At 39.4% G+C, this 22,508-nt stretch overlaps 1 protein-coding gene across 1 annotated transcript in view; it reads left to right on the plus strand.

The window, feature by feature from the left end:
• cdh4 (cadherin 4, type 1, R-cadherin (retinal)) overlaps positions 1-22,508 on the plus strand; it is a 370,809-nt gene that overhangs the window by 233,913 nt on the left and 114,388 nt on the right. The window lies entirely within an intron of this gene.

The raw sequence follows: 22,508 nt of genomic DNA on the forward strand, positions 1-22,508 counted from the left end.
GCGTTCACTTCACACATGCCCTAACTTGTCTTCATAGAAACTAAGCCCAAATGTTTTGGCAGCAGATTGAAGTACCTTTGTTCTGCTGCAGGTGGAACAGAACATTGCAACAGCGTCGTAATGAAGAACCACGAGCAGGGCAGCTTTTACAGCATTGATTTAACATTGAGTTAAAATGGAATATGCTTCAGAGCTTGTGCTGTCAAATAAATTGACATGACGGATGTGAGTGCGATTGGAAATGGAGAGCTATGAAAACAGCTTGGGTTTAATGGATACAAAGGTAGATGGCAGGGACTAGAGTGAGAGATGAAAAAGGAACGAAAGCCGGACATTAAGGTTGGAAAAAAAAAAAACAACAGAAAAGGAAAATATAAAATGGAAAGTCTGTGGAGAGTGCTGTAAATCTGAAGGGCGAGGAAGGCCAACATTAGTTTCAGACCATTTGTGGCATTCTCATCTCGACGGTCTCTTGCAGCACCTACACTGGGGCCAATGAGGCAAAACTGATGGAAAGCAGTCTGAATGTGGGCGAGAAAAGATCTTCCTTTCATTTAACCAGGCCTCACAAAGTGGGCTACCTCCCTGACCTGCAGTTAGCAAAAGGAAATGAACAAGGAGAACAATATAATTGAGCACATTGTGTGCCGTTTCAATAATACGTGGCTCCCCAAGCTCCACAAGAGAGGATCTAAAGATAAAAATGTGCTGTTTGTTCAGCCAGCGTGAAACAGTAATTTTATGTACACTAAATAAGTTTTAACTTGCGTCCGTGAAAGTGTGGCTTTGTATGATCTATTTTAATGCATTAGTTGCAGTAGCTCATAATGGTAATTTCAGTGGTTAATTTTGTTTGTACAGCGGAGAGCCGGCAGAATGATCATAGATCGCTCGTCCTGTATAATCGCATGAAAGCAAACTGAAACAAATGATTGCATTTCTTCATCACCCAGGTTATTTTGAAACACTTTGATAAATCTCGACTTTTATCTCAGAAGCAGATTGAATTTGTGGCTTTTTAATTGTGTTTTAACTCGGTAGAGCTGCTAAAATAAACATGATGTATCCATGTGTGGGGGATTGCAGGTTAGCTCCATTATGCGCTCAGCGTAATGTCTGTGCCGCTGTTTGCTCACTACCCAAAATGATAGCACTGTAGCTTATTTGCAATCTCATATTGCTGAGAGTATTTCATTACAGCTCATAATGACTTTGTAATGTGATTTTTGGATCCGCTTGTTTTGTCTAGAGTTTTATTGCCTCCCATGTGCATTCAAATACTTTGTGTCTGGTCTTTGTGTGCATGCAGACGAATGTGCTCATAATTAGCAGGTTAAGACAATATTTTATTTGTTTCAAGAACATTTTTATTAGGGTGATAACTTTTTCCCTTCAAAATTCAATTTCACCTTCCACATGACCGAAGAGTAGAGTTTCAAATACAAACCCCCTGTATTCATATGTGTTTGTGTTTGGTTTTGGGCTTGCTGAATTGAGAAAGGAGTTCTCAGCTCAGCTCTGGTTTAAAATCAGAAACATTAGGCTTAATTTGATTTAAGCTTCTAACGTGTTCTCCGCAATAACTTATCTGTAGCCACATTTCAAGTTCATATAATTTAATTACATTTCACAATAGCCCATCAATTAGTACGGAAGTAGTCGCTGACATAATTGATCATAACATAATTATTGATAGAATACAAAGGTAGGAGGGCCTTTCTGGAACTGCGTAAATGTAATCTGTCCGATCGGGTCAAAAATGTACCTTTTTAAAATGTACAACTTATATATGGGTTCATCACATACATTACATATAACAATGGTTTCTAACAACTAAAATGTTTCAACATTGCCACACTTTTTTACCTATATAATATTAACAACAATATACACTCGACGGCCACTTTATTAGGTACACCTGTCCAACTGCTCGTTAACACTTAATTTCTAAGCAGCCAATCACATGGCGGCAACTCAGTGCATTTAGGCATGTAGACATGGTCAAGAGAATCTCCTGCAGTTCAAACCGAGCATCAGTATGGGGAAGAAAGGTGATTTGAGTGACTTTGAACGTGGCATGATTGTTGGTGCCAGAAGGGCTGGTCTGAGTATTTCAGAAACTGCTAATCTACTGGGATTTTCACGCACAACCATTTCTAGGGTTTACAGAGAATGGTCCGAAAAAGAAAAAACATCCAGTGAGCGGCAGTTCTGTGGCCTTGTTAATGCCAGAGGTCAGAGGAGAATGGCCAGACTGGTTCGAGCTGATAGAGGGGCAACAGTGACTCAAATAACCACCCGTTACAACCAAGGTGGGCAGAAGAGCATCTCTGAACGCACAGTACGTCAAACTTTGAGGCAGATGGGCTATAGCAGCAGAAGACCACATCGGGTGCCACTCCTTTCAGCTAAGAACAGGAAACTGAGGCTACAATTTGCACAAGCTCATCGAAATTGGACAATAGAAGATTGGAAAAACGTTGCCTGGTCTGATGAGTCTCGATTTCTGCTGCGACAGTCGGATGGTAGGGTCAGAATTTGGCGTCTACAACATGAAAGCATGGATCCATCCTGCCTTGTATCAACGGTTCAGGCTGGTGGTCTGGTGTCATGGTGTGGGGAATATTTTCTTGGCACTCTTTGGGCCCCTTGGTACCAATTGAGCATCGTTGCAACGCCACAGCCTACCTGAGTATTGTTGCTGACCATGTCCATCCCTTTATGACCACAATGTACCCAACCCATGATGGCTACTTTCAGCAGGATAATGCGCCATGTCATAAAGCTGGAATCATCTCAGACTGGTTTCTTGAACATGACAATGAGTCCGCTGTACTCAAATGGCCTCCACAGTCACCAGATCTCAATCCAATAGACTTTGGCATCATGAAGTCATTAAAAGGGCCGCTTGCATGTGTAGAGACGATACTTTTCATTTCATAATTTCATTCCAGTTTACACAGTAGTATAAAAAATGCACAGTAACATAAAAGTAGCACTCTTAGGCCCAGTTTATACAGTTCATCTGCAAAAAAGTTGATATTGGGTACAGGAGGCACAGTTTTAGCCACTTTATACACTATAAAAAGATATATGCCTTTTTTTTTTTGCCTCTCGAGGGCCGGATAATTTACCTTGAAGGGCCAGATTTGGCCCGGGGGCCTTGAGTTTGACACCTGTGCAATAGAGCATCTTTGGGATGTGGTGGAACGGGAGATTCGCATCATGGATGTGCAGCCGACAAATCTGCGGCAACTGTGTGATGCCATCATGTCAATATGGACCAAACTCCCTGAGGAATGCTTCCAGCACCTTGTTGAATCTATGCCACGAAGAATTGAGGCAGTTCTGAAGGCAAAAGGGGGTCCGACCCGTTACTAGCATGGGGTACCTGATAAAGTGGCCGGTGAGTGTAAATGGCTTTTAGGCCCACATGTACCTGCAGTCAACTTTGAACTAGCTATGAACCTCATTTGGCAAAAACATCAAGACATTAATGTTAAAAATAAACTTCAGTTACATTAATTTTTTTTATTAAGGGGCATGCCCCACTGTTTGAGAAGTACTGCTCTAGGCTAGATTTTCAGGCAACTCTGACCTAAATCCTCCAGGCAAATAGTGTGGACCATTTGTCTTTTTCAGTTATGTGCAATGCCATACTATATACGTTTCATAACTCTTTTACCATTATACATTTACATCTTTAAACTTGTGTTTTTTTTTTATTTCCATTGTAGACCTATTTACTCTTTTACGAACATGTTGTGTATTCTCATAAGTATGGTTTCGGGGTGTCTAATTGAGAAAAATAAAATAACTTGCATACTAAATAAGCAAATGTAACCACCTGCTTTATGTCTGTTTTTACAGTTAGAGACATTCCTGTAAGTTATTTTAATGACGTTTAAAAAAAATACAATTTAAAATTTAAGGTGCATGTTTAATTTAATCTAAAAGTTTGAAGGAAGTTGCCTGTGCACCATTTGTCACCAGACAAGGCAACTACTGTCATTAATGTGTCAGCCGTACATAAGTGCTCACAGGATCTAGTCAAGCACAACGTTGTGTTATTTATATTTAAGATATTTTCCCAAGTGCATGCAGACCTTCAACTTTGTACCATTAGGCCAATAAATCTGACAAACTGGTAACAACCTAAACAGACAAACCGATATATTCTTAAGTCTTATAGCATTTAGAAGTGAACTAACTTTACGTTAGTCGCAGGCAAAGTGAGTGGAAGCAACAGCAGGAGGGCTGAACATATGCTCCGCTTGAACCTCACAGACAAGCACGTCTTAACCCATGCAATGCGCTTTCTTTTGTGCGTTGTACTGTACTGGCAGAGAAATGTCATGAAAAGACATGACATGTTAAGTACACTACTGTCACCAAGAATACATTTTTCCCTTTCAGAAAATTTTAGATACATATGTGACCAAACTGTTTGAAATCTGGTTCTCCTTTATAGCAGATTTTTTTACCATGCATATGCTGACCAACCATTTGTTTATATTTCAATGGCACTGCTGAATCAGTGTGTTCATGATATCAGTGTATGGACCAGAATTACATCCACCTTGGTGTGGATAAAGACAGAAGTTATTTTATTTCATCCCCAGATGAGCTAGACGGAATGATGTTAAAACTACAGAAAATGTGAAATAAATGTTTTATTGTTATGGATTCTGATCAAAATTTTAACAATCACAAAAAGTATTTCGAAATGAGCACACTAACATCTTCAAAGCATTGTATGAAAAATATTATTTTCTTAAATCAGGACACAAATAAATTATGTAAACCTTTGCTTTCCGTTTTATTTAGAGTAAGATTATTGTATTAGTGTTCATTGTTTTGATTGATCATTGTCTTACCACACTTTGATCACACACATTGATCATATCTTATATATTTGTTGTAAAATTGTATTTTACAGTTTATTTTTTTAATAAATTGTACTAGTATTCTTTGCTATTATTTGATCTTATTTGCTTTTCATTTGTAAAAAAAAATCCACTTTGAATCACCTTTTTAAATGAGTGGTGATGAAACTTGCCTTGCCTGATGTTGCCTAAAATTATCACTTGATCGTTAAAAAACTGAAATCATGGTACTGAAGCATCTGCAGGCTTTTTTAATGTATTTTCTTAACTGTGATAATTATCTGCGCTTCTCTAGGTTTTCATGTAGCATTTTTGCAGCACAGTACCTGAATTTATCTATTTTTTGGAGACAACTGAGTTTATGTCTCGCTCTGGGTTTAAATTGGGACACCCCTCAATCTATCCGCCCCTCTCCCAACATAATCCTTAGAATGCACCCCGAAATTAAACGTTTCTGGGTGCTGAATCGTCCAGAATCACAGCATGGTTTCCAGGAATAAAGTTGCCTTTAATCTTGTTCCACATCCCTGACTTTTCCATGGTAGGAAGGGCTCTGTCACCCTGCTTCTGTCAAAGACCTGCCAAAACGGTTAACTTATTTCTGTTTTTCTGTGTGCTTGGTGTACACCTGATTAAAGTTTAAAGGCTGACGACTCATCATGAAAAACATCACTGCTCCAATTTGGTCACATTACATGGAGCTTTCACATAATATTAACACATCCAAGTTTAGCAAGTATGACAGTGTGGACTGCAATTTTACAAAATCCAACATGGAAAATGAATTCCTAAGTTATTCATTATTTTATAATATCAAAGAAAACATTTGCTCCATTAGATTGTTTTTGCCCCAGGGCTACACTGTTGTAAGAAACCTTTAAATCTTTTTTTTTTTTTTTAGAAATCTAATCACTTGTTAGAGATGGTTTTCAAATTTTTGCCACAAAACATGCCACCACAACCTCAATCATGTGAGGAAGGAAAACATATATTTTTTTTTTATGATCAGTGAGGTACTCACAATTTAGGGCTCCATTTTTATATGGTCACTGATAAAATCCAACAGTTAACAGAATGTTTTTAATGTATCCAAAAAGTCTGTCAGTCTGTTCTGTCTGATACAGAAATTAGATTCAATCGCTCTGAAATAAAAATTACAGAATATGATTATATTAATCCTAAAAGAAGATTCTGAATGGACCAACGACCAACAACTTTTTTCCATATTTTAAAAAAAATAAATCAGTAATTTTCTCTACTGGAATATACAGGCATGCAGGGGTTGCATCTTGCCTGTGAGGGCAACTGAGAAACGTTTGTGTGGGAATTTGCAAACATTATAGAAAGATCATTTTCGTGCAAAGAAAGATTTTTTCTGTGTGAAAGCGTTTGCTTTTGTCTGCTGGCTCAGGGTTCTCTGTGAGGACAAGAGACCGATCATGTGCCTCTGTCGTCTTCGCCCTCGTACAAACTGTGCTGCTGTTTTTCACTTCAAGCGCTCCCAGTCGGACAATTAGAAGGTGACAGTCCCATTAGAGCCTATTCAGTTCTACAAAGGCTTTGTGGTGTCGTGAGTGACATGAAGCTCAGCCTCTCGCTAAATGACTGTCAGTCTGCCCTCGTCCACTCTGACCTCTCTGGCGGCCTCCCTCCGAGCCGCTTGAACTCCCCTCCGGACGATCATTGGCAGTCTTGGCAGCTCCCTAAGCCAAGCATTGCCCTCCTTTCAAGCCAGGCCTTTAACTGATTGGTTGGATGGTGCTAGCCTTAGGCATGCCAGAAGGACTTTCAACTGGCCTCAGGGTGCGGCTGATTGGCCAGCCTGTCGTAGCCGCATGTCTCCCATGGGAGCGTGTGGCAGTAGCCCCGGTTGAGAGATGCGATTTGACAATGGAGGTAGGTGGAGAGAAAAAGTGCGGCACTGGCAAAGTCCTCTTTGCTGCATGCTCCCCCTCATATAAGTGTTTCTTTTCATTCCCTTCTTTTCCCCCTATAGTCAGCCTTCCAGCAGCCAGCCAGGCTTTCAGTGATAATTATCTTGTGAGCTGTTTCTTCTATTTACCTATCGTCCTTGTACTGGAAAGACGTTTGTAAAGTGGACCAATTTAACAAGTTTAATCTCTCCAGGGGTCTGTGAATTGTTCATCCGGATAAGACAAGTACATGGGCATATTCCTCCTCAGTCCCATTACATATTTAGGGATTGTGGCTTTCCTTATGAGAGAGAGAGAGAGAGATTCGCTGTGTTTGCTCTATTCGTCCCTCTACCCATCCCTCTGCTGTGAATCAGGGAATTAATGCCATTGTTAATGCAGAGAGAATGTTGGAACATTTCTGCACATTATTATTTATTTCTTTATTTATTTTTTTTATTTTGCTTTATGCAAAGCTCATCTAAATTGCCCGGCTAATGCCATAATTGGGTTTGTGAGTCACTTCTTAACTGCCATTAATATTTGTTCTCACTCTAATTGCCTTTCCCTCCCATTCTTACATTTCACTCCCGTGTCTGGCTAATGGTCTGTGGTCGAGCCAGCGATGACGTGCAGTTCATGTATGTGCACTTCAATGAGCGTTCGATCTGGTTTAGTTTGGGTACAAAAAATGCTTTAGCTGCAGGGTTGGTTTTGATCATTGATATACAGAATGTGTCTGATTATTTAGATAGACTTCCAAAGTGTTTACAGACAGGAGCCACCCCCATATTCAAAATCTTTCTTTTGCTCTGAAGTGCTGAATTTAACGTTTTTTACTAGTGACACCGCAGGCTCTCAGAATTTTTTTTGGTCTTTTCAAGAAACATATTCAGATATTAAAAGTCTCCTCTATACAAGAGTTTTATCCTTCTCTCTTTTCATTTACACCTTTGACTAACTTATCTTTTTAACCAAACACATCACATCAAAAGAGCTCCTCTGGAAAACTGGAAAAATTCTGATTCAGGAAGGGCAGAGTAGCTTCTACCCAGGCCATGTAAAACTTGCAGAAGGGCTTCGTGGGAGTTTGGTTGTACAGTCTGGAGAAGAAATCCTGATTTGCAATACTACTTCTGAAAATTACTACATTGATGTTGATTGCAATTTATCTAAACGTTCCTGCCACTTTCTTTTCTTTACCATTATACAAAGTCTCCAGCAGTCAACGTGAACTTTATCCTCTCAACCACTAATTATTTACTTCAGGTGCGAGCATTACGATCAGCTAGTGTCCAAATATATTTTTGCTCGTTCCACTTGACCTTGTTGATATCCTAACAATATGCAAAGCCTGAAAGCCAGAAACTTATTGTATCCAACCAAATGTGCATCCAAGCAGTATTTTGCAGATGTCACATTTGGTGTTCTGACATTGCAGAGCACCAAACACCAAGAAGAGAAGGTCTGTTTGGTGAACCTCATGGTCTCATCTTTGGCCGTTGCAGACGATATGGTGCTGTTAACATCTCCAGGGTTTGACCTTCAACATGCCTAGGAGCTGTTTTCAGCTGAGTGTGAAGAAGTCAGGATGAGCATCAGCAGCTCATACGTTTGAAGCTATTGTTCTGAACCAGAAAAAAGGTGGATTGGACGTTCCAGGTTGAAAGTCAGTCTCTTTATCCAATATGGAGGAGTTCAAGAAACTCGCATATTGTTTATGGATACGATGGACATAAAGATGGATGCTTGGATCCCGTCCACAGTAAGGTGGGCACTACTTTTTTCTGTCATGGTAAAGATGAGCTGAGTCAAAAAGCTCAGTTTTTGATTTAGAGTTCCGTCTATGTTCTTACCCTGATGTATGATCAAACGATATAAATGACCACTGACAAACTGAGATCCCAGAAATAAGGAGCTCAAACGAGCTTCCTTCATTTGTTGAATGGGCTCAGCCTTATAAATAAGGTGAGGAGCTCCTTCATCTGGAGGAACTTCGAAGTAGATCTGCTGCTGCTTCACATTAAAAGGAGTAGCTTGAACTGTTTGGGGCGTCTGATCGGCATGCCTCCTGGACTCCTTCCTTTGGAGGCTTTCCAGACATATGAACTGGAAGGAGATGCTCATGCAGACCAAGAATGTGCTGGTGGGACTAAACTCTTAACTAACACTTTATTAGGTACACTCTTTCACTTACTACTTAAAATAACAAAAAAAAAAAACATCTTAACAAGAATTTAAGTGACTTTGAACATGGCATGGTTATTGGGACCACGTCAAATGGACTGAGTATTTCAGATACTGGTGATGTGCTGGGATTTTCACACACAACGATCTCACAGGTTCATAGAGAATTACCCAAGAGATAAATTACCCTGTCAGAGGCAGATATGTCTTCTGGCCTGGGAAGGCCTTAAGATACCCTGAAATGACTTAGAGAGGGTTGCTGGAAAAGGGTATGTAGCTTTTCGCCATGACTTTTTATTATAAATCCATTTTCTGACCCGCTTAATCCCTCATGGGGTCGCGGGGTGCTGGTGCCTATATATATATATATATATATATATATATATATATATATATATATATATAGATAGATAGATAGATAGATATAGATATAGATATAGATATATATATATATATATATATATATATATATATATATATATAGGGCTGCACAGCAAGAAGGTCCTGGGTTTAAATCTAACCCTGGGTCTTTCTGCATGGAATTTGCATGTTCTCCCTGTGCATGCGTTGGTTCTCTCTGGGTACTCCGGCTTCCTCCCACAGTCCAAAAACATTACTGTTAGGCTTTTCAAAATTGTCTTTAGGTGTGACTGTGTGTGTGAATGGTTGTTTGTCCTGTCTGTCTATGTGTTGCCCTGCGACAGACTGGTGACGTGTCCAGGGTGTACCCCACCTCTCGCCCAGTAAACGCTGGAGATAGGCACCAGCACCCCCTGTGACCCCATGAGGGATTAAACTGGTCAGAAGATGGATGGCGGATTATATATATATATATATATATATATATATATATATATATATATATATATATATATATATATATATATATATATATATATATATCTCAATACCCAAAGTTTCAAATTAGTTTCTTTAAGTTGTCAGGAGAAATGAATACATTGTTTATTCCCTTTAAATCCAGCTTAAATGCTTAGCAAGGTCACCTCAGGAACTCAAAGTGTTCAATTGAATGGACCGGGTTAGAAAGCCAAGAAGAATGGCTGACCTGATAAACTCAACCTCAGGACATGACTGAAACTCCCCTCTGTATTGATGGGACTCTTAACTGTTTCCTTCCTGGAGGAAAAAATGGAGGACAAATTGAAAGGACGGGAACAAACTGACATGGCAGGACAAACACAGGCCCGAAAGGAGGAGAGATGGCAAAATGAAATGGAGGGCGTAAAATATGAACAAAACAACAGCCGAGAAGTGTGCGGTACTCGGTTCATTTCCCATTCAGTTTTCAATCCATAATGGAGCGAGCTGCCTCTGTGCTCTTCTTTATGAGCATGAGGGATAACTGTGTGCGACGGTGGCTGTCAGTGGCTCTCACTTGAGAGATATTAAACCTAAGCTCTCCACAGCTTCCGTCTCACAGACCACCTTCCAGTGTGTGACTATTTTTAAAAGTGTCATTGCCTTCTCATGACACTGCTAAACTGACAGCTTTTCCCTCCACATATAACCACACTCTCATTTCAACGATTGTTATTGTATTTCTCTCTTTTTTTTGACGAATAAGGGAAAGTTTTTTAAGACTGACAAAAAAACTTGAGGTCCCACATTTTCCCTAATTGGAAATTTTGTTTCCATTTTGTCAGCCCATCTCTTGTAATTCTTTCATCCTCTGGTTTCTTATTTCCTCCCGTGTCATTTTCTTTTTCTCGGGACGCCTGTGTGGATGGCCTATCAAACTATTTGAATTCCCCTCTCCCCGTCAAAAGCGGGGCACATCAGCTTTGAAGAGTGACAAGCACGCAGCGGGAGGGATCAAAGCGATGCAAAACTGGAAATTTAAGAGGAAGTTAAAAAGCATGTAGTTTTGCCATTTCCCTCATGTTCAACAAAGAGAAAACAGACACTGCAGAACAGCGGGGAGAGATGAGACATTATCAAACAGTGATTTTCAAGGATGCCTGCGTAGTTCACGGCGGCACAGATGCTTTTGATAATGCTGTTTAACATAGCAATTCACCCGTTCGCAGTAAGTCACGTTAGCAGCTATTCGAGCATCCCCATGAGTGCAAAGATTTCTTGTGAAATTGGAATATTTCAACCCAGCGGTAACTCTGAAGCCAGTCAGGCCGAGATAGGAAAATACGCTGTCTGTTCTGGTATGACAGTGTAATTGTCTTTCTTTAAAGGGACAGTGTGTAGCTAATTTGGCTTTTAATTAGCAAAAAATCATGTGTTGCTTTTATAAATACATATTTTGCCAAAGTCCAATAACATCACATCAAAAATGAAAGCATTTTTCATAGCTTAGAATTAGTAGTTTATAAATACATACACTGGGAGGCGCTATGTTGCGTTGCCATTTCTGATTTCAGCTGCAAAAAGTGGACAAACTTGTCAGCCATACATGTTTCCCTTATCTGTGTTCTATATGAAGACGTGCTGTCGGTGGAGGAGTATAAACAAGCAAAGACGACCGAAGATCATTCTATTTGCTGTTTTCACTTGAGATGGAGGACCGTCCATACTCTTTCCATCGTGAGAGGGAAGAGAAAGTAACCAAGGAAAGAAAAAGAAGTAATTACCGGGAGAAAACGAGAGTCTAAATCGATGCAACTACTATTGCCAGTTGGTGATAATTCATGAGGGAGTGGGCATTCTAAGCGGACGCAGAGGTTGCAGGCTCTCTGCTGTACAGGTGAATTAATTCAATATAACAGTGAAGTTTATTTGGCCGTTATGTTAGAAACAGGAAAGTGTGGTCCAGCAACTATTCTGTCCTCCCAGCAGAGACGGCTAGTCTGCTTGTCTTCTCTTGCATACTCCCAGGGAGTATGCGTGTACGCAGAGGTATATCAGCGGTCCCGTTCACTGTCTGTAGTGCAGCAGCGAGACTTGGCCTTTTTACTCATGTTTATAGCTGCTTTTTTAGACCTCAAAAAGGCGACTGCACATTTAGAAACGAGATATAAAAACTGCGACTCACAGAATTTAAAAGCGACTTTAGAAAAAAACAAGCGGACATGGCAACAGTGCCAAAAAACATTTCACACGATGACCATAGCTATTAGGTATTAGCAGTAGCTAATACATGAAGGACATGTGGACATTATCACATTTATGACACTCCCTGGCTTCTATTGTATTTATTGCGCGCTTAATGGCGAGGTCGTTTATAATTCATTTAGCGCAAATCTTACACATTGGGTTTGTAATTTATTTAAAGGCTCTTATTAAGGTGCCGAAGGGCCTCAGATGTGTGTTTAGATGTATTTAAAATAATCTGAAACTGTATTTTTTAATTCAATAAAATGGTTGATTACGGGTATTCAAACAAAGGGGTTTATTATAGAGGGGAACAAAATCCAAAGCTACATGGCCCTGTGGGAAAAATGTGATTGCCCCCTAAACCTAATAACCCGTTGGGCTGCCCTTAGCATTATCAACTGCAATCAAGCATTTGCAATAACAGGCAATGAGCCTTTGACAGCACTGTGGAGAAATATTGGCGCACCCATTTTTGTGGAATCGTGGTAATTCAGCAACTTTTTAAGGTCATGCCACAGCACGTCAGTCGGATTCAGGTCAGGTTTGACCTGGACACTGCGAAATCTTCATTTTGTTGTTCTTAAGCTATTCAGAGGGGGACTTCCTGGTGTGTTTTTGATCGCCGTCATGCTGCAGAACCCTAGTGTGCGTCAGCTTGACACCACAAACATGTTGCTGGACACTCTGCTTCAGGATGTTTTGGTGGACAGCAAAACTCATGGTTCAATTTAATGCAGCAAAGCTTTCAGGTCCCAAGGCAGCAAAACAGACCCAAACACTACTACCACCACATTTTACTGTTTGTAAGATATCCCTTCTCTGTAATGCTGTTACTTTAACGCCACATATAATGGGATACACACCTAACGAAAGGTTTTCCTCATATCTCACTGTCCACAAATGTGTTCTTCAAAAGGTATTCATTATACCAGAAGACCTCATCAATATGCTTTCTGACAGAACTGAGAAGAGACACGTGTCCCTTTCGCTTAGCAGAAAGTTCAGTGTGACAATCATACAAAAGAATAAGGAATCACAAATTAGGCAAACACATTTTCTCGCCACTGTACTTCCCACATCTACAATGACTTAAAAAAGAACTGGTTTGCCACGTTTTGAATTTATTATTCTCTAATCCACCCTGAAAATTACACACTTGTGTGTAACTCTGCCCACAACAGGGAGTTAATAAGAACACCCACAACAAAAAGATTCATCAACCCTCTCTTGTTCTTAGGTTGACATGCCATACATTTACCTCCTGTTCTTTTATCCATTTACAAACCAAAAACTAAGCACACAAGTTTATTCATTCTTCTTTTAGTTATTTCATTAAAAGGTTTTGCCCACGTTTCGGATGACGGACAGTAAAGCAGTTGTTTTTCCGTCACCGAGTGCTGGTCGCATGAAGTGGCATCGAATGTCATCTATCATCTGTTTACACCTTTGGCGACAAACATGGATTTTTTTTTTTTTTTTAGAAAAGAGCAATCAGACCGTGATTGTCCTCATAATCAGTAAATGATGCATATTCACATCCATTGTCCATTCCATTCAGTAAGTACACAAGATAGAGATGTCTTGTGAAGAAGCAGCCAAAGCTATATATTCTGCTTCACACTTGGATAAACCAACTGTGGGCTAATTTTTAGACTTGAGTCCAGTAAGATACTTTGTGATTTTGATCTCCTGCCCAGTCTACATCACAACATGCAACACATTTAAGATTTATGTCGATTTTTTATGCATCGCAATTCCTGCTTTACAGTGCCCTTTAGATACCTCAACACATGCTCAACACTAATCTGTGTTATTCTTTTGGTTCAGACAAGTCATTTTGACAACTTGCTGACAATGAAGTTAAATCTGGACAAACACTTACATAGATTAAACTGCAAACCACTCCACAATACCTTTAAGGATCAGCAAAATGACATTAATCGGCAAATTTCATTATGTTTTCAGGTTCAATTCAACTTAAAAATACTTTATTAAAAAATAAATATCGGTGAGGACTTATAAGGATTTCCTCAACGAGTACGGAGTAGATCTTGGTTTGCAGTCAGCCATGTCAAAGCTCTCCAATGTGTTTGTGATGTATCTTTTCCACTTCATTTTTTTTCTTTCTGAGATCAACGCCTGAGAAATGTTTAAGTTTTCCAAGGTCTCTAATTTTTTATTTAGCTGCCAACATTTTCCATACTTTCTCTGAGCTTGACAATCACGCAAATGCAATAATAAGGTCATCGACCAAAATAATCAAGATCACACTTTCATTTTCAATTTGTTTACTGTCGGCACAACAGTCTCTGAGGACCTGTAGTGCCTTCCTGTTGTCATCTGCATCGTCTCTAATAAGGGAAAGGTTCTTATTGTCCAAGAGTTGAATTAGTTATGTATATGGCTCTTCCTTTTTAATGCAGCCTTCTTCAGCGGTCACAATAACAGTGCTTTTTAAATTGAGCAGAAGTGGGTCAAAAAGTGATTTCAATTCATACTTGTGTAATTTAACCTCCTTCAAAACATAAGCAGCTTCATTACCTTCCACCTCCTTGCCAGGTCCATAAGCTGATGAAGCTGTCACCTCTAAAGGGCTGGAAATGCCGGATAACAAACGGAGGAAAAACAACACACAGCCTTCTGTTGCATTTGGCCAGCATGAGCTGCTCCTCAGAGCAACCTGTGGCCATTTATTATAAAATGCACATCTGTGTGTAACTCCACCCACAACAGGAAGTCAACAAGAACATCCTCAACAATAAGGTTAATCAGAAACCACAGACCTATTGTAGCCATTAACAATAGGCTCAATATCTGGCCACTCTTATCTGAAATAGTAAACCTGATAGTAATCAGTTGACTTGCTTTATCCATTCTCAAAGCAGTGTTGGAACATCCAGCTGTATCCATGCAGCTTCATCCAAAGATTTGGGATGAAGTCCTGTTACTTTGTACCATAGACTTTGTGCCATCCACCAGTATCTGGCAACGCAACATACCCTCAGGATGTTACAGTCACTACAGTGTCCTTATGTTTGAAACTGTCACTTTGATTCCTTCACGCATGCTTCCTGTTATCAACCTTAGCCAAACAGATCAGGCTTAGCCTTGTCTAACCTTAACATTTTAGCAAGAGACAATTAACTTGTCGATGCAAGGACCTGTAAACTTTAGTTGAGGTTTAAGATGTAGCTTTTATGGGCTGTTTTTTTTTTTTTTGTTGTTGTTGTTGATTGATGACCTTTCAGAACACAATAATATAAAACTTGCTTAACTGTGGAGAGTGACAATGGTGTAATTGCTGTTTTCAGATTATGGCGCACTAGAGCTTTGGTGGTTTCAGGGTTGTTCCTGAACATCTCAACCATTCGCTTTTCCCTCTGACAGCGACTATTTTTTTATTTGATTGAAAGTTGGACACAAGTTGGTTTTTTAAACAGGACACTGATTCCAAACACATCTAAACAGATTTTGAAATGGATAACAAGGCAACATTAAGCTTCTGAAATTGACCAGACTGAGTACAAGATTTGTTTTGGGAAAGTAGGTGATTTAAATGAGCTAAGTGACTAAATGTCCAGCCATTATCATTAAAGTTTTTTATTTGTATAGTAAAGTTCTGGCCCACAATGTAAACAAGTTTTATTGAAGTTTATTTGTCATGGAATTTGCTGGAAATGAACACCTCTTGAATTTAATTTAATCTAAGAAGTTTCGTATTAAATTTATTTCTGGCTAGTTTCATTGAATAACGTCTAAAATTAGTTCTGAGATTATTTCCTCTTTACATGGCAAGTACAATCGTGACCATCAACTCAAACAAAAGCACACCTAAAAGACCCAAAGTTAGATCCAATTTGTTGCAAAACAGATTTTTGACTAAAATCTGCTCCCAGTTTGTTCATTTCTATTTAAAACTGAGAAATCATCCTTGGTTGCTTGCTGGACACTAGATGTGATGCATAAACTCGATGAAATTAGCTGTCCAGAATAGCGCAAAGGGTTTTTAATGGAACAGTGTGATTTTTCTGAAATCCAAATGTGTTTTATATCCAAAGCTCTCTGCAAATGCTGAGTGGGTACATTAAGGATGATCACTTTTGTGCTCAATATTCCAATTTTGTATTCCCGTTGTAATGTAATTAGAAGCAAAAACATGTCCTCCATTTATAAGATAACTCCTTATGTGAGAATACATTTTAGCGGCTATTTTGCGGTGTTGTGATGGGCCTTTTAATGATGCAAAAGGCTTCCAGCTTCCAGAATGTGTCATCGACATTGGTCTGTTTTTTTGTTTGTTTTGCTCTGATCAGAATGCCCCAGATAAACCCTAAATTGGTGCTGTGCTTGATTTCCAGTTTTCAGATTTGGTAAATGAGAACTCAAAATTAGGATTTCATCAACAACAAATTATTGCGCTGCTGCACCTCATTTTTTTGTATGCATAGCAGTATTTCTGAGTGCAAGACAGAGTTCAGCAGCAGTGAACTCTTATCAGTATATGTCATGCAGTCAGTGAGTTGGTTCCTATTAAAGACACCAAAATACTTGACAGATGCTGTCCCAATTATGTTAGACAGCTCAGTCATAGCATATCAGTGCCCTGAGTGGTTGGCATCATTTTGTCCCAGGGTGCATCTAAGTGTGGAAAAGACATTATTCTGTCTTTGCTGCGTTTATCTTCTCGGCACTAGCCACCCTAAAAACTTACATACTTAAGCTTCATAACAAACTGTAACAAATGCCATTTCGTAGGTGTTTTAATATCTGACTTGTGGTGCCAACAGTGACATTTACTCCCACCAAGCAATATAAATAGATGACACTGTGCCGGTTTTCACTCAGTTTTCTCTGTTGTACACTTTTAATCTTAGCGCCCGCAGTATATTAAACAGGCAACATTGGCATTAGAAAAGATTAAACAGGATGAATTAAGAATGTCATATAAAAATCTTTATATGACTGAGATGGCCTCATGAAGTTATCAAATGCAGTTATCGTATATGGCGTGGAAAAAACAGTACGGGATGCTTTACTGTGAACGGGGAGCATGCTACAGTCGCAAACACGCTGACGGAAAAAAATCCTGGCTTAATCTTTAAAGTCTTTTCATACATTTTTATTAAACTCTATCCAAAATCTTTAGCTTCTTCTAAAAGTCTGTAATCCCATTTCGATAAATATCAACCTGTTTTAAGTCTCTGCATGAATGACCACTTAAAGAAATACTTGGACTTCAATAATCTTCTATTTTCCCACCAGCCTTGCTTTAGAAAATGGCACTCTGGCTGTTTCCACCAAAGTTTGAAAGGTGTTTTTTTTTTTTTTTTTTTTTTGAAACCTCAGATGTAGACCACTATTCTGCACTTTATATAGACTTGCCAAACGCATTTGCCACTGCAGATCATGACTTGTTATGCCAGGAGCTTTACAATGTGTCCCTTTAAGAGCAAATCATTGACTGATTTTAAAATAATATTTTCTGTTCTTAGATTGTGTGGTCAACCATGCCATCTTTCTTCCTGTTATCTGGATATCACTGTGGGTGTTTCTCAGGCCTCTGCAATAGGTCCAACACTTTTTAAGTCTCACACTACTAATGAGGTCACAAAGTAAAAGACGCATACCTTTATCTCAATACTGCGAGTTGAGTTGTTTATTGCAATTGCACTTATAATGGTATTTGTTGAATTTGTTTCACCTCAAACTGGTAGTAAACCCTAAAACAACTGCTTGTTTTAAACAAAAGGTTATCCCAGCTATTTTTGAAGATCTTAAAAGATTATCAGATGTTAACAATGTTCTGTATTGTTCTCTTGTAATACCACAGGTGAGATTCTTCTAAGTCTGCCTAACCACAGGGAGTGTTTGATTTGCCCTAAAGGGAAATAGACATTACCGAGTCCATCAAGACCAATAAAATAAAGAGAGATACGTGGGAATATAGGCCTGAACGACCCCGTGCTGATGAGACATAAAAGAGGCTATCAAGGAGTGCAAAGCACAGATTCCTATTATGGAGTAACATTAACTCATAGCACACTGTAACCCATAATGGTCCCAGGGGTGCCTGTTGTACACTGCCCCCTTTATGACATTGTAGTCGAAGGATAGTCGTTTCCTCCTAAGGAAAAATAAAATCTAAAGTTGTGCTTCTCAAGTCTTTCCTCGTCTAAATGCAGTTTTGTTCATTTTGCAGTGCTGCTTGAAGTAACACACGGGGTAAGCGGCTGAATCACAGAGTACCATCAAATAAGCAACAAATTAGTTCCTCTTTATGGCGGCATCAAACTGCTCATGCTGATAGGGTGATCATGCAGTGCTGGATCAATTAAAAGATTTGGGCAGAAGGAAACTCCATGCCACACTAATTAGGCAACCAGCAGCTTTGCTCAATAAATGGAAATGTATTCATTTCTATTCCCCTTTTTCTGCTGTTTGCACGCCTGATGACAGAGGTTTTCGCAGAACTTTATATTCTTCATCCAATTTTCCACAATGCTTCATTGCTATTGCTCTCTTTAGCTCCCTGCACGCATGTCTCTCCACGTCTCAACTCACACAGATAGCCTGTCCCAAAGGATCAGTTGTCAGTAATCAAAGAAATAACTCCCAAAGAAAAACAAATAGGCCACTTATCGGTTGTCTGCTCCGGTCTGATCTGACCAAGTCAGACAAGCCAGTGAAGTTCTTTGCATCTGCATCTCTCGACTACTTTTAGTCTGATTAGCAGTCATTGTATCTGAATCAAGCTTCTAAAGCGACACAGAGATTTTAGTTTGGAGACTGAGAGAAAGACAAAGTGAGAGGAGGACAGAAATCCCAGCTTTCTTCATTAGCATTCCAGTCAAATGGCTCAATAGAGCAGTTGTCACTCATGGGATTCCTGGGCCTCCAGGAAGCTGTGCTCGTATTCAATTTATTCATATAAAGACTCTTCATTAAGAGACAGTAGTGAGTATGACATGTGGTCTCAGGAGGTCTTCATGTGGAATCCGAAGCAGAGGCCGCTGCTCTCCTCGTGGGAGTTACACCAATGTGCCAACCGCTCACACACAGCTTTGAAGGTTTGCTGAAGAGACTGAGGGAATGCCAGTTCTTTGGAGGACTGCATGCCAGGCCTACAAATAATGATTATCTTTGTGGCTGACTAATTTCCTACTATTTGTCCAATTAGTCAATTAGTCAACAGTTATTTTAATTAATCTCTGCTTTCTGTGAGCACACCGTCTGTTCTCAGTTGTGCGGCCTGTTTTAGCCTACCTTCTGAAGTCTGCACGCCATCAATGCCCTGACAATATCGTATAAATTACCTCGTTAGATTAAAAATAATGACACATGGAAGGTGGAAACACTTGCTCTTCTTCTTTGATCAGGAGTTGACCGGAGATGGATTCACATGGGGTTGGTAAAACCTGGATTTTTATTCTTATTCTTCGTTACAGGCAATTAAACACAAGGATTTGTGACTTGTTAATATGAGTTCTTTTTTGTAGGGGGAAAAAAAAACAACAATGTGATATCAATGCTTTATTTGGCATGTAGACCACCTTTGATTGAACCAATCACAAGTCATAGCCAGATTGTTTGAGCGGTTCTATTTCGGCACACTCTAAAATGACAATAGGTGGAGATAGCAGGAAACGTAACGTTTACCATAATGAGTAAATGAGGAGGCTCCATTTTGTTTTTGCCTTTACCCGTTTAGGGGTACGATACAGCTCACGTTGCTTACATTTTAGAGGCTCATTCATTACCTACCATGGAAGGTGATCTTGTTTTCACTCAGTCTGCTTCCAGTTTTCGGCAGATGCTGGAGATGACACCATCCCCGCAACTTCCTGTTGTGCTTTATGATTCTAAAAGATATTTATAGCGTAAAAATGTGTCAATTCTTTATTGTAGTTGACGTCGCCAATTAATTTGAGTTGTGTTCGCACGCTGGTTGAGTCCTAATAGTCCTTCACTCTGCATGAAATGAGGAGGTTCCGTGCCTCTAGCTCCTCACTTAATTTTTTTTCCGGCTTGAAATAACTCCTCAGCATGGTTGTGCCCTTTATAACAGATGAGGCAGAGCAATTCTTGGTCACATCTCCTCTTTCAACCTGCCTTTTTTTTTTTTTTTTTTTGCCCCACCTTATTTCCCTGTTATTCCAGCCGATGACGCTAATGATGAGGGCAAATCATCACATCAGGTTATTATTTATTCCATAATTACATCCTGCTTTGACTGACAGATAGTGGACCTTGTGAATGATAAATGTAATTAGTCGTCCCGTATCATCGCGGAGCACACAGTCCTGGGAGAACAGCATAAGTGCAGCAATTGACAGAGGTTATACAACACTGTACATTACCTGCAGAGTCCACAAATGGACGTCGTGTGAAGTGAGCTCAGGAAATGAAAATTGCGCCAGGGAAAGCAGCCGCAGAGTGCCTCACTGTGGGTGTGGGAGTGCCACATTGGAAATTAAGAGAGGGGGGGTATCATGTTCAAACAGTGAAATGTTTTATGCAGCAGCCTCTGTCACCGCTGAACGGATGAAGTAATTTCATTTTCATGGATGATCTGCAGTGCCACAGACCAGTAAAATTGCATAGGAGGGGAACAGAGAAAGATAGAGCTAGAGGGGGAAAAAGCAGTCAAACATACCTTTTTTTTTCTCCATTGGCTTCTTTGATTATTCCCTCATAGTAGTAACCATAGTGATGATTTACACCCACTAAAAAACTACAGTGGAGTGGTCAAATGACAGTGAAGTAAGAGAAATATGCATTCATATTTTTTTTTAAGAGACAACAACAGTTTTAGCACCGTCAGTATAGTACATAGATAGAGTTTGATTGCAGAGACACGTTTACTGGGAGGAACTTGTTAAATCTGCAGTGTTCCTGTTTCTTTACATGACCATAAACGTAAAAGCCTTGTGAGTTGGATGAGATGTAAAACCTGCAAAATAATCTGCTGAGCCCTCGTCACATTACAACAACAACTGGACTTTAACTAGACTATTTGAATACGTGAGGAAATGCTTTGATGTAAATCATTCCATTGGAGTCTCCAGGTTGGGAAATGGAAAGATAAAAAAAAAAAAAGGTATCTGTCACATCACCCAAACAACACGTAAAACATGCTAGGATACTTTCAGTCAGATTTTAATTGCAGACAGAACCTATGTTCTAGTACAGTATTCGTTGCCAGCAGCGGTATCAATATTAAATATGGGATGCAAAAGCTGCCATAAAGGTTTGGGCATTGTGTCGGGTGATCCGGTGCATAATGCTCTAAAATAGAGAGGACCACCCCCCAAGTCGTAGTATAAGTGTTGTTGTTGCTTTTTCCATACATAATACCAATGATAGTAAGAACATTAAAAGATATGTTTTAACATGCCAACCTCTCCGTCATCTCAAACAGATGGGTCACCTACAGAAACATGTTTTTTTAATTTTTTTTTTTCTTTAAGTTTTATGAATCGGTCAGAAATAGTCGCTGAGCTTTCGGCCTGAACCTAAACAAAAACGATGCCTCCAAGCTGGCATATAGCAGCGTCACAACCATGGATGATAAAATCCACTTCATCACCAAGTTGGTTTTAATACAGCTGAATAAATAGTTTTGTTTGATTTGTTATTTTAATGATCTGATGTCACTCGTGCCTTATAGTAAACGCAGGTTAGTACTGTTGCGGTCGGTTGACATGGGGATCATTTTTATTGTGTGTAAAAAAAACATTTTTTTGCATTTTATTATGGAGTGATTTCCTCATTAGTGTCTCAATTTACTGGCTGTTTAAATTTTCTTTCTGCTGTAATATTGTTTTCATTTCCTCTAAGCAAATCAGTCCATTCACCTTTCACTTTTGATTCTTTGAACGTAAATAAAATGAAGGAGCGTAAGAGCCAGCAGTCTTCGTAAACCATCCTACAAATTATTTCATTTTTTTACTGACTTTTCCAAAGCAATGCCAGGTTAATGTTGCTGTACTGTTTGGTAAAAGAGCAGAATCCTTTAATCCCACCATGAATCAATTCCACATGAAGAAATGCTACAAGCCCTTCCCACTATTTCTTCTTCCAAGTCTGCAAGACGCTGCGAAAACACTAATGACATTTTTATTGACAGAGCAGGCATTAATATTGAAACCTGCTTAAAGCAAAACGTGTCTCTCTTTTAAACATCACATTTAAGAGGAGCTTGAATTGACATCGGGGAGTTATTGAGCTTCTACGAGTCGGTGGGGGAAAGAAAAATCAGCATGAGTAAGTTTTAGGTAATCTAGGAAGGTCATCATGGTACAGTCTGCCTTGAATGTTGCACAAGAACGGTCTGGCTGTGGATTTTCTTTTCCTCTCCAGTGGCCATTGTTCAATCTTTTATTCTCACCTTTAGACTATAAGATTAAAGAGTTGACATTTAGGAAATATTGCCAGTGCAAATGTTATCGCAGTGCAT

Source organism: Fundulus heteroclitus, chromosome 20, assembly GCF_011125445.2.
Source record: "Fundulus heteroclitus isolate FHET01 chromosome 20, MU-UCD_Fhet_4.1, whole genome shotgun sequence".
NCBI lineage: Eukaryota > Metazoa > Chordata > Actinopteri > Cyprinodontiformes > Fundulidae > Fundulus > Fundulus heteroclitus.